Raw genomic sequence first — 10,799 nt, 5'->3', positions numbered from 1 at the left:
TCAGTAAGCAAAGGGATCTTGTAGCACATCAGAGAGCAACTGTGTGATAGAAGTTGTAGCATATGCCTCCACAGACTCAGCGGCTGTAAAGACTGGCTAAAGCTGGCCTAGGAGTAGAGTCGGGGCGTGGCGTCCATATGATGCATGCCTCCAACTCTGTTCCCAGGCCAGTGTGACACCGTGCATTGCACCACATGGTGCATGCTGTCACGGCACTCTTCTGGCACCTATGGTGCCTTTCCAGGGGCTCATTTTTGCACCATGGAAAGGTGAGGTTGGGGTCATGGTGTGCGGGTGCTGCAGCCTCAATGGCACATAGAGAGGCAGCTGCAAGCTACCCCTTGGGGCGGTCTCTACATCACCTAAGTCTACTTCTGCATCTAAGAAAACAGACCTCGGTTGCAACTGCACTACAGATCTAATGCAGTCTGACACCACTTTAACTGCCATGGCACAATGCTATGAAATTCCAAAAAATGTAGTTTGTTCTGGCACCAGAGCTCTCTGACAGACAAGGCTAAATGTCTCATAAAACCACAGTTTCCAGAATTCCACAGAATTGAGTCATGGCAGTTAAAGTGGTGTCGAACTGGATTATGTCTGCAGTGCAGGTGCAGCGTCAGTCTACGAAAGCTTTTCCTACAATGTCTTTCAGTCTTTCACACAGTTAGTCTCAAAGGTGCTACAAGATCCCTTTGCATAATGAGCTACCTTTGTCTCTGCTTTGAGTTTTACTGCTGCACTAGTATTGCATTCAGGATTTCCACGTGTTTGGGATCTCCATGCGATCAATAAACCGTCATCCTGGTGCACCCATGGCTATGCTTCATTTTGACAGACACTCAAGCTTGAGTTGGCTTGGGAACAAAGTGGATCAGGGCCCTGGATGCATTACAGTGTCACCAACAATCTAGGCCACCTCACTACTCACTCTAACACTGGATGCAGAATGCAACCACACTTCTGCATTCACTATGGTATAGCATCAAGGAGGATAGTGCGCTGACTAAGAAGAAGTTAAGATATGGCAAACTCTTCCCTAATTTTTGGTGTACTTACACCTCTTTCTTCAGTCAGTGTGCATGTTAGTATTTCAGATGGGGGAAGCACTTCACAGAAGAAAGAGATGGTGATGTGCACCTCATGCGCCCCAAGACCTCAAAAAAGCAAAAAGCCTGAAGCACCTTAAAGGCTCGCAAAGAAAAATGAAGGAAAAAACCCAACTCCCAATCAAAAATTACTGCTGCCCTATCAATGTGTCATATAAACGCTGGCATGTTAATTGTGTATTTATAAAATTGTTAATGGTTAGTTAATTTACCTCCCACACTATTATTGTACTTGAAAATGATTTAACGTCTGCCGAGGGAGTTAACAACATGTTAACGGCAGATGTATCGGCTTATTTATTTATTTAAATCCTTCCTCGCCAAACCCTGACTTCAAATCGCTTTATGGCCTGGATGTTAAACAGGTTCTGGTTTCCTTGTATAGCTTTTTAATGAACAGTTGGCACTCCCTCAGCCAGAGGACAGTAAAGGTGACAAGAGAATAACATTTGCTAATCTACTTCCACGGTCAGATGGAGCCTACATCTGATTTCCACATTGTGAGGACAAAACAAGATGGCCATCAACCATCATGCGGTGCTTATACGCTTCCCAATGGTGCCGGTTTGTCCAGTGTTGAAAACAGATGGCTGGGCTAGCTTGCTCTGACCTAGGAAAATATTCCCTTTATTCTAACTCCGGTGTTATTATCAGGCAAAGGCCTTGATTCTTAAACACTTTATCCCAACTATACTGAATATATTGGTAGCCAATCTCTAACAGTTCATTAAAGGGAAAGACGAGACAACATGGACCCTCTATCACTCTATAGTTTTAAAGCTATTTTAATGGGATAAATGGTCTATTTACTATATTTTATAGTTTGTGATCTTAGATTGTATGCCATTGGCAGGTTTTATATTGTTTTGATCACTCTGTAAAGTGCCGTGCAAAACTTATGGTGCTATATAAATAAACTTTAATAATAATAATAATAATAACAACCACTGACTTGCATGGGATCAACTGCCACAGGGTTTCTCTTTCTTACTGGGGGTTGAGGAAAATGGATCACACATTGTATGATAATCTGTTGTTGTTCTTAACAGCCACCCTGTGGGCGTTCCATATCAAACAGATGGAGCAAAAGAAAGCCTTAATATATAAATAACTACAATAAATAAAGGTAAATCTTGACCTTCTCATCCCTGTTGAAACGGCTTGTTCCCACAATATACATGAATGAATCCAAGTAGTACTTCTGCAACTGGCAGAGGCAATCCATCCTCTTCAATCTCGTTTTGATGAGGAATTACATGCAACCCTCGTCACATCACCTCCTTCCTCATTATTCAAGCAAAGCAAACGAAAGCTGCTGGGAAAAGCGCAAGACCCAGCTTCGTGCGTGTTTAGGAGGCATGCACACAAATGCTTGCGCTCAATAGGGATTCCGCACACATAGGATACTGGGGAAGAGGAGAGTGAGAGGTTGGAAGTAAAACACAGGGGAGCATTGGCTAAGACAAATATCTTCAGGATTCTCAGGACAAAGGACAGAATACTTACTTAGAAGAACTGTCAATCATGAGTCTATGAAGCTGCCTTAGAGCGAATTAGGCCATCGTTCCCATTTGGCCCAGTTCTCCCCACTTTGGCAGCAATTCTCCAGGATTTGGGGAAAGCCTTTTTATACAGTATTCTTTTTTTTAGCTGGAACTGGTGAGGTTTGAACCTGGGACCTCTTCTGGGCAAAACATGTGCTCTGCCACTGAGCTATGGTCCCTACCCATGCTCCGGTTCCTAGATATATGAAAGAGAGAGAGAGAGAGAGAGGGAAGAGGGGGAGAAAGGAAGAGAGAAAGTGCACCAATTTAATATAATTTTTAAAGGGAAAGCTTTCAGAAAACAGCACTGCACAATATCACATGGGACCTAATGCTTGCAGATGCCTGTCAACTATAAATGCATCTGCTAAGAAACACCCCTTCTAAATACATTTCCTACCCAGAGCTTCAAAGCTGCACATTAAGACTAATTTCGTTACTTGCTATCCATCCCACCCTAAGTAACAAGGACCAACAACTTTGTAAGCATTATAACGATAATTATGTTAACATTAGGGGTTTCTTTTTCTTGCATAGCGAGCAAGGTTTCCTTGTTAAAGCATAAAAGGGTGTTTTTTTGGGGAGGGGTTTTGGGATGACTTTCAGACATTTTTGGAATGTTTCCCATTTTAAAAACACGTCACATTGACAGCTGATATTGCATTCCTTGGCGCTCATGAATAATAAGCAACTTTGATACAGCGCATGGTACTCCTGAAACTAACAAATAACGTTTTACTTTTAAAAAATAATGTTTTCAAGCTCTGTGCCTATCGGTTGTATGAATGTTAATGTGACAAGATGATTAAATCGGCATGGATGAGCACTCCTTTTGTCAAGTGACAAGGAAGCCCTACTCTTTAAAGAGGCGGCTGAGAAAGAGCCAACTTGTTTCCTAAATACTTGTGCGGTAAAACATAAGAACACTTTGTTATGTTTTTAAAGAAAGTCTACCGCTTCATTTGATAGGGGCAGCTTTTGAATCCATGAGTGGAAATGAACAATACAGTGATGGAAGTGATACAGTGATAGCAATACAGATATACCCAACTCTCTTCCATGCCAGCATTCTCTGAAGATGCCAACCACAGATGCGGGCAAAACTTCAGGAATAAACTCTTCCAGAACATGGCCACATAGTTCGAAAAACCCACCAAAAACTACGGATGCTAGCCAGGAAAGCCTTAGACTTCACTGTGATGCCTTTATCGGAACAACCAAAATGCACAAAACACGTGTTGCAAGCTTTCAAAGCTCCACTGACTTCTTCATCAGGCAAAGGTGTTACAAATCATGTTAAGACCTTTGCATGATGAAGAAACTGGTGGAGGTTTGAAAGCTTGCAACATGTGTTTTGTGCATTTTGGTTGGCTCAAAAAAAGGCATTGCTGTTCTGCGGATTTTGGACGTTATAGCACTTTGCTATATAGCCGACATGGCTACCCTTGGATATGTTTCATGGAAAGGGGTAGGTGCTGTAGTTTGCAAATTACTTTGCTTGGTTCAAAGGCCTATGATGCTATTTGAATTCTCATGTTTTGTAGACATTAGACAACTGCAGTTACTGCCATACTCTTTACCAGGAAACTACTGTAATTATATCAATGGCAATGTTTTATTTAAGGAGATGGGGGATAAAGGAAAGAAGAAAGGAAGGAGGAAACACTGTACATAGATGCACCTACACCTCCAAGCGCATACACATACACACACACACACACACACACACACACACATATATATATATATATATACACACACACACACTCTCATTTGGTCAAAAAACTGTTCGCAAAAGAGCTCCTTCTTAGACAAACAGTCCCTCCCCAGTCAATATTTTAAGCAGATAAATAAGGATTTGGTGAAGATAGGAGGGTGAAGAAACCACAGCACTTATAAATTAGGCCAGACAAATCCGTTTCTCAACTCCCGCCTGCAAAGAGCATTCTATCAATATAGCGAAATGCTAATCTCCTAATTAACAACCTAATTAGGTAATTATGGCTTTGCAGAGGGACGCCTAAATGAAATATGACAACATGGTCACCTCTTTATACGGCACCTGTGGGCCTTTTCAGCTGTCACCACAAAGAGTGCAATATCAATTGGAACAGATGACAAAGCGGTGTCATTTTTCATTCCAATATTGCACTGAACAGTACGGGATGGGAGCGTTTTTGTTTTATTTTTAAAAAAGCAGCATCTTGCCTGATTTAGATGTGTTTGAGGCAGCTTTAAAAAACCAACAAGAATGTGATTGAATTTGGCACAGTGTCAGATGGGGTGGGCCATTCAACACCATCTTCATGGCTGCCATCGCCCCATCGGTATTCTGATCTTTTCTTAAGTACAAAGGCTTCTATTTATTATATCTTAACAACATCCCTGTGAGGCTGGCTAGCCGGAAAACTTCATGGCTGAACCTGGGACTGAAACTCAGGTTCACCACAATCTGTCCAGGGCCAGAAACCACATGAAAATGTAAAGGCGAAGGCTTTCACAACTGGCATTCATATTTTTTTGTGGGTTTTTTGGGCTATGACTCTTGAACTATAGATCCTAGCAAGAAAGTTTCTCCAAGTGTCTCTCTGTAGACTGAAAGAGGCTATTAGACCTGAAGTTTTTGAAGCAGGAGTTGTTGTGGTGCCAGATCTAAAGCTATCCTTTCAAGGAGCTCCTCTCAAGATTAGTGGTTCTCAAATAACGTGTCTCCAGATGCTAGGGTTCTCCTCCCCAAATCCCTCACCAATGGCAGTATTGTCTGGGGCTCCTGGGAGTCCAACAACATGAAGAAAACCTCCCAACTCATTGAGAATCATGGCTTTTCATATCACTGTTTCCCTCCAAGATGGATGGCATTTAAGCAAAATCCAACTTGTGTTGGGGATGGCCCTAGATATTTTGCCTCCTGAGGCGGGACATCCAACAATATCTCCCCATCTTGCTTCATTCAAGGTGTAGAAAAGCTAGCCAGGTTATTTTAGCACCTGAGCTGACAGTCCTGCAAAGAGCCTACCTGGCAGAAAAAAGGCAAGACATAAGTACAGTGGTCCCCTTCACATTCACTGGGATTAGGGGTGAAGGACCCCCCATGAATGTGGAAATTCCACAAATAAAAGAACTCTATTCTTTTTATCTAAGAGAACATGTCTCTGAGCATCTCCAGGTCCTCCAGTGCAACTCTATGGTCAACATCTGCCCAAGGTTGACCACAGAACGATGCTGGAGGGCTTACAAATGCCTAGAGAAGTGTTTCTTCTAGGGAACGTGTAGGTTCTCCAGCACAACTCTATGGTCAACTTCTGGCACAGTTCTGCTGGAGGACCTAGAGATCCCTATAGAGAACATATTAAATCAAAACTGCAAATAATCAAGTCCGCAAAAGTCAAGGCCGCAAATGTGGAGGGCCAGCTGTAAATACCAAATCAGCTGCTTGAGAGAGAGTTGCCTCATCGGGTTTGTAGCATTACACAGTCTCAGACTGACAAAAGAAAAGGATCATTCCCTTGGTGCGGCCGCCGCTGCTGCTAGACAAACTACACAGCCCTCCGCCCAGCTGTATGCAGCCAAGTTGTTTTATGGAAGGGAAAGCTGGAGCAGCAAGGTTACCCAGATGTAAAAGGCAGCCTAATCAACAACTCATCTGTGGACTGAAGAAGCAGTGACCTAAAGCCCCCGCACCGGGAGTTACAACAAAACACACAAGCCTCGGCAAGAGGACTGTTTGACAACTTCATCGTAATAAACCACTTAGAGCAGCCAGGCTGCGTTTGGTTTCTCCCGGGTCACCATGACCTTGGGTTTGAGATGCGCTGAAGAGTTCAACAAATAGTCAAATCCAGCCCACGCAGCCTTCCCCCGTCGAATTGCGATGAGCAAAAGCAGACCACTTGCCCTCAGAGTCCTTTGAGACCAGAAAATGAAGGTGGGCCTGAAAGGCTTGTACAGGAGTGGCTCTCTTTAAAAATGTGGGTTATTACTCCATTTCACAAAGAGCCGGCCAGTTAGTAGTGATGGACTGGGATTTGGGAGATCCAGATTCATGTCCTGCCCTGAGCCATGCCACTCAAAAGTTGGCTTGAGTCAGTTACGCTCTTTCATCTTAACCTGGGAATAAAGTGAGCAATAGGCAATTTGAACTCAACTGCTTAGCTCAACCAGAACAAAGCCAAGATATAACTACAGTGGACCTTTGGTATCTGCTGGGGTTTGGTTCCAGGACCCTCCGTGGATGCCAAAATGTGTGGATGTTCAAGTCCCATTAAAGACAATGGCACAGTAAGATGGTGATCCTTGCATAAAATGGTAAAATCAGGGTTTGCTTTTGGGAATTTATATATTTTAAACCTATTTTAAAACTGTGGATCTGTGGATAAAAAGAATCTGTGGATAAGAAGGGCTTACTGTTTAAATCTATTAAGAAAAGAGAATGTCTTAATGTTTGAGGTAGTCACACAATGTACTGTTTCTTGCTAAAATACCTCAAAATTTAACAAAATGCTTTTAGTTGGCATCCAAGGTTGCATCTACACTGCAGAATTAATGCAGTTTGACACTGTTTTGACTTCCATGGCTCAATGTTTTGGGATTCTGGGATTTGAGGTTTTGTGAGAGATTTAGCCTGTTCTGTCACAGAAAACTCTGGTGCCACAACAAACTATAAATCCCAGGGTTCCCTAGTATAGAGCCATGGCAGTTAAAGCGGTGTCAAACTGCATAAATTAAATGAAGCAAATGGGGTTTACTTACGGGTTAACTCACCAATTCAACAACTGAGTCAATGGGTCTATCAGCAGAATTCAAACCAATGTACTTAATTGTGTATCACCCACATAACTCCTGCTATACATCAAAAGAGACAATAAATGATGAAAACCACCAAAGACAGTAGTATTTTTCTGCTGTCCCAGTGACTATGGCAATGTAATCACATCTTGCTCATAGAGTACTATGCCTATTTTTGATGCCCAAAGGCAGATATGGAGCATGTTTGGATTACAACTCCCATAATCACTTACTATTGGCCATGTTGGGTGGGGCTGATGGGAGTTATAGGCCCAAACATCTGGAAGGCCAAAGCCTCTTCAGCCTTGCCAAAGGAGTTGAGGTTCTCTGTGTGACCTTTTTAGGGCAGCTGAAAGCAGAAGATAACATCAGAAACCACTGATAGCGCAGCAGGTGGTTTGCAACAGATCAGCAAAGGCTAGCAACTCACAGCTGCATAAAAGCAGAGGGAATGGAAAAGCTTCCCTGCTCCCTTCTCAACTCAGCTGTTGAGATGGAAGAAAGTTTAGGAGGAAAATTGGGAGTGGATTATGCTTCCCAGGTCCCCAACTCTATCCTCCCACTTCGCAATGCTTCTTCCAGGCATCATTTCAATTCTAGTTCTCTCTAGCATGCTAATATAGAAACCAGAGTTGATTATGAAGGCTTGATGTCTGTGTATCTCTGTTCTAGTGGACAGGTTGCTGTTGTCGTCATGGCTGTTAAATCACATTTGCATCCCACGCTTCCTCCAGTGAGATCAGGGTGGAAACCTATGCGCATGTCTTACATTTTATCCTCACATTAGCTGCCAGGAGGCCGGTTAGGTTGAAAGATGATGGCTGTCCAACAGCTCCCTTCATCTCTATGGCTAACGTAAGGATTGGAAATGTGATTTCTCTAGTCCGGTTTTTAAACCAGTGCGACATGGGTTTCCTCTGGATGTTTCAAACTATCGTTCCCATAAGCCACTGCCAGGAAGACGAATGGACAAAGGTAATCAAAGCTGTTGTTGTCGTTTCACATTGTTTCTGACTTATGGTTACCCTAAGGCAGTGGTCCCCAAATTGTGCCCTTTAAGAGATTTTGGACTTCAGCTCCCAGAATCCCAGACTATTAGCCAATTTGGCTAAGGCTTCTCAAAGCTGAAGTCCAAAGTCTCTTCAAGGGCACTGTTTGGGGACAACTGCCCTAAGGCAACCCTATCACTGAGCTTTCTGGGGCTGAGAGTGTGTGACTCTCCCAGAGGGTTTCCATGGGTGTGTGGGAGCCACAGTCCAACAAGCCAGAGGGTCTCATGTCAGGCCTAGCTGGTTAATATGAGAAGGAATTAGGGACCTAGGGCTGTAGACCTGGGTCCAAAACACAATGTAGAAATAATCCAGTTTGAGACTGCTTTAACTGCCCTGGCTCAGTGCTAGGGAATTCTGGGAACTGTAGTTTATTGTGGCACCAGAGTTCTCCCAGTTGGTTTCCATGGGCACTCAGTGGGTCTCCATGGTTGAATGGGGAACTGAACCCTGACATCCAGAGTTGTAGTCCAATGCTCAAAGCACCACAACACACATTTTAGAACATATGACGGGTACAAAGCTGTCCAGTCCTGGTCTAACCACACAATCATAGAGTTGGAAGAGACCACATGGCCTAGCCAGTTCAACCTCTTTCTGCCATGCAGGAACTCTCAATCAAAGCACCCCTGACAGATGGCCATCCATCCTCTGTTTAAAGACCTCCAAAGAAGGAGACTACACCATAAATGGGAAAAATGGAATAAACAAGGGGTTCAAGCACTTTGAATGGGGAACAATAAGCAGAGATCACACCTTACTGTCTAACTACAGTGGGCCCTCCACATCCACTGGGGTTAGGGACACAGGACCTGAGTTAGAGTGGAAAAGCAGCAAACAACACCCCCCTGTATTTTTCAAGCTGAGATAACACCTCTCTAGGAATCTCTAGGTCCTCCAGCGCAACTCTATGGTCATTATCTAGCAGAAGCTGACCACAGAGTTGGGCTGGAAGACCTACAAATGCCTAGAGAAGTGTTCTCTCTGGCGAATGTTGGCCACAGAGTAATGCTGGAGGACGAAAACGTTCCTAGAGAGAACATATGAACCAAATCTGTACAAGTCAACCCTGCGACCATGGAGGGACACCTGTATACAGCAGCCTTTCTGCAATTTGAATCCACAGTGTCCCTTCTGCAAAGGCGGAAATATCCACACAGAGGAAGCTGTTGTGCTGTTTTGCTGTGGTTTTGTTCCGGCAAGCGACACACTGTTTCCGTTCCGCAGAAACAAAAATCAAACTTTTGAGCCCAACTAACATGAAGGGAAGTCTTGCTTGAAACATTATATGTAAAAAGTATTGATCCAGACAAGCAGTCTGCAAGCCCAAGTGCTGTTTAATGGCTGGTCGCATTTAGGATGAAGCTGAAACGTATTGCCGGTTGTGCCATGCTTCTCTCTCATTTGCACATTATAGAGTACAGTATCACAAACCAAAGGTCTGGGCAGCCTTACATAATCAGAAAGTCACACTCTCTCAGCCTCAGGGGAAGGCAACAGCAAACCTCTGGACATATCTTGTCAAGCAAAGCCTATGACTGCTTGGCCTTAGGGTCCCCATGAGACTAAAAGTCACACTCTCTCAGCCTCAAAGGAAGGCAAAGTCAAAGAAACCAAACCCTTTCTGAATAAGGCCAAGTCAGAAATGACTTGAATACACAACAGCAACCACAAAGTCCTTGCACTGTGGGAGCAACAACCCATTTTGTTTTATGAATGGAGAGAGTCAGGCAGACTAGTCCCTCGAAGGGGCGTGGCTTCAGAGTGGGCGTGGCCTTGGCAGAGTGGGAGTGGGCGGGGCTTTTGATGGACAGAGTCGGGGCCCAAGACCCCGCTCCCCACTTACAGGCCTCCGCCGACTCCTCCTCCTCTGCCGCCGCCGCTCCCTTCCCTTCCTTCGAAGCCTGGCCCCTCGTCCTCCCAGCCTTGCGGGTCAAGAAAAGCCGAGAGGGGGCTCCGCCGCCGCTTCCGGAGAGGCTTCGGGCAGCCAAGAATGAGGAACAGACGCGCTGACCCGGAAGCACTCCTTCCTCCATTCGGAAGTGACCCAGACTAAACGAGGGAGGGGGTGTGTATGTGTCTGCTTTGGTCGTTTGGTGTTTTGTGCGCATGCGCGTTGAGTACAGGGGCAAAGGCATAGAGGAAAGACTATTACCTGCCTTCTGCGCATGTGCCAAGCGGGGCCGTTTATAAAAAGGAGGCGCTGGGTCCTAGCGCCGGCGTTGTTCCCACTTTCTTTTTCCCATTTATGCCAGTTTTGGGGCTCTGGGTGGTTTTGGGGAGAGAAAGGAAAATAACAATGTGAATGAGGT

General features: G+C 44.4%; 1 protein-coding gene across 3 annotated transcripts in view; it reads right to left on the bottom strand.

The window, feature by feature from the left end:
* The window catches only part of MAPKAP1 (MAPK associated protein 1), a 136,429-nt gene extending 125,916 nt beyond the window's left edge, over positions 1-10,513 (bottom strand). Inside the window, exons 1-2 of one of the 3 annotated variants that reach the window (XM_042479763.1) lie at positions 10,334-10,513; positions 2,616-2,849 (exon numbers count right to left, since the gene is read on the bottom strand). The gene's annotated coding sequence lies outside the window, so the exon portion shown is untranslated. The remainder of the gene's footprint in view (positions 1-2,615; positions 2,850-10,333) is intronic. The other 2 variants (XM_042479765.1, XM_042479764.1) reach the window with 2 other exon arrangements.
* Positions 10,514-10,799: the final 286 nt, after the last annotated feature.

This window comes from Sceloporus undulatus, chromosome 7 (assembly GCF_019175285.1).
Source record: "Sceloporus undulatus isolate JIND9_A2432 ecotype Alabama chromosome 7, SceUnd_v1.1, whole genome shotgun sequence".
Classification (NCBI taxonomy): Eukaryota; Metazoa; Chordata; class Lepidosauria; order Squamata; family Phrynosomatidae; genus Sceloporus; species Sceloporus undulatus.
This window is presented reverse-complemented; position numbering and strand designations above follow the sequence as displayed.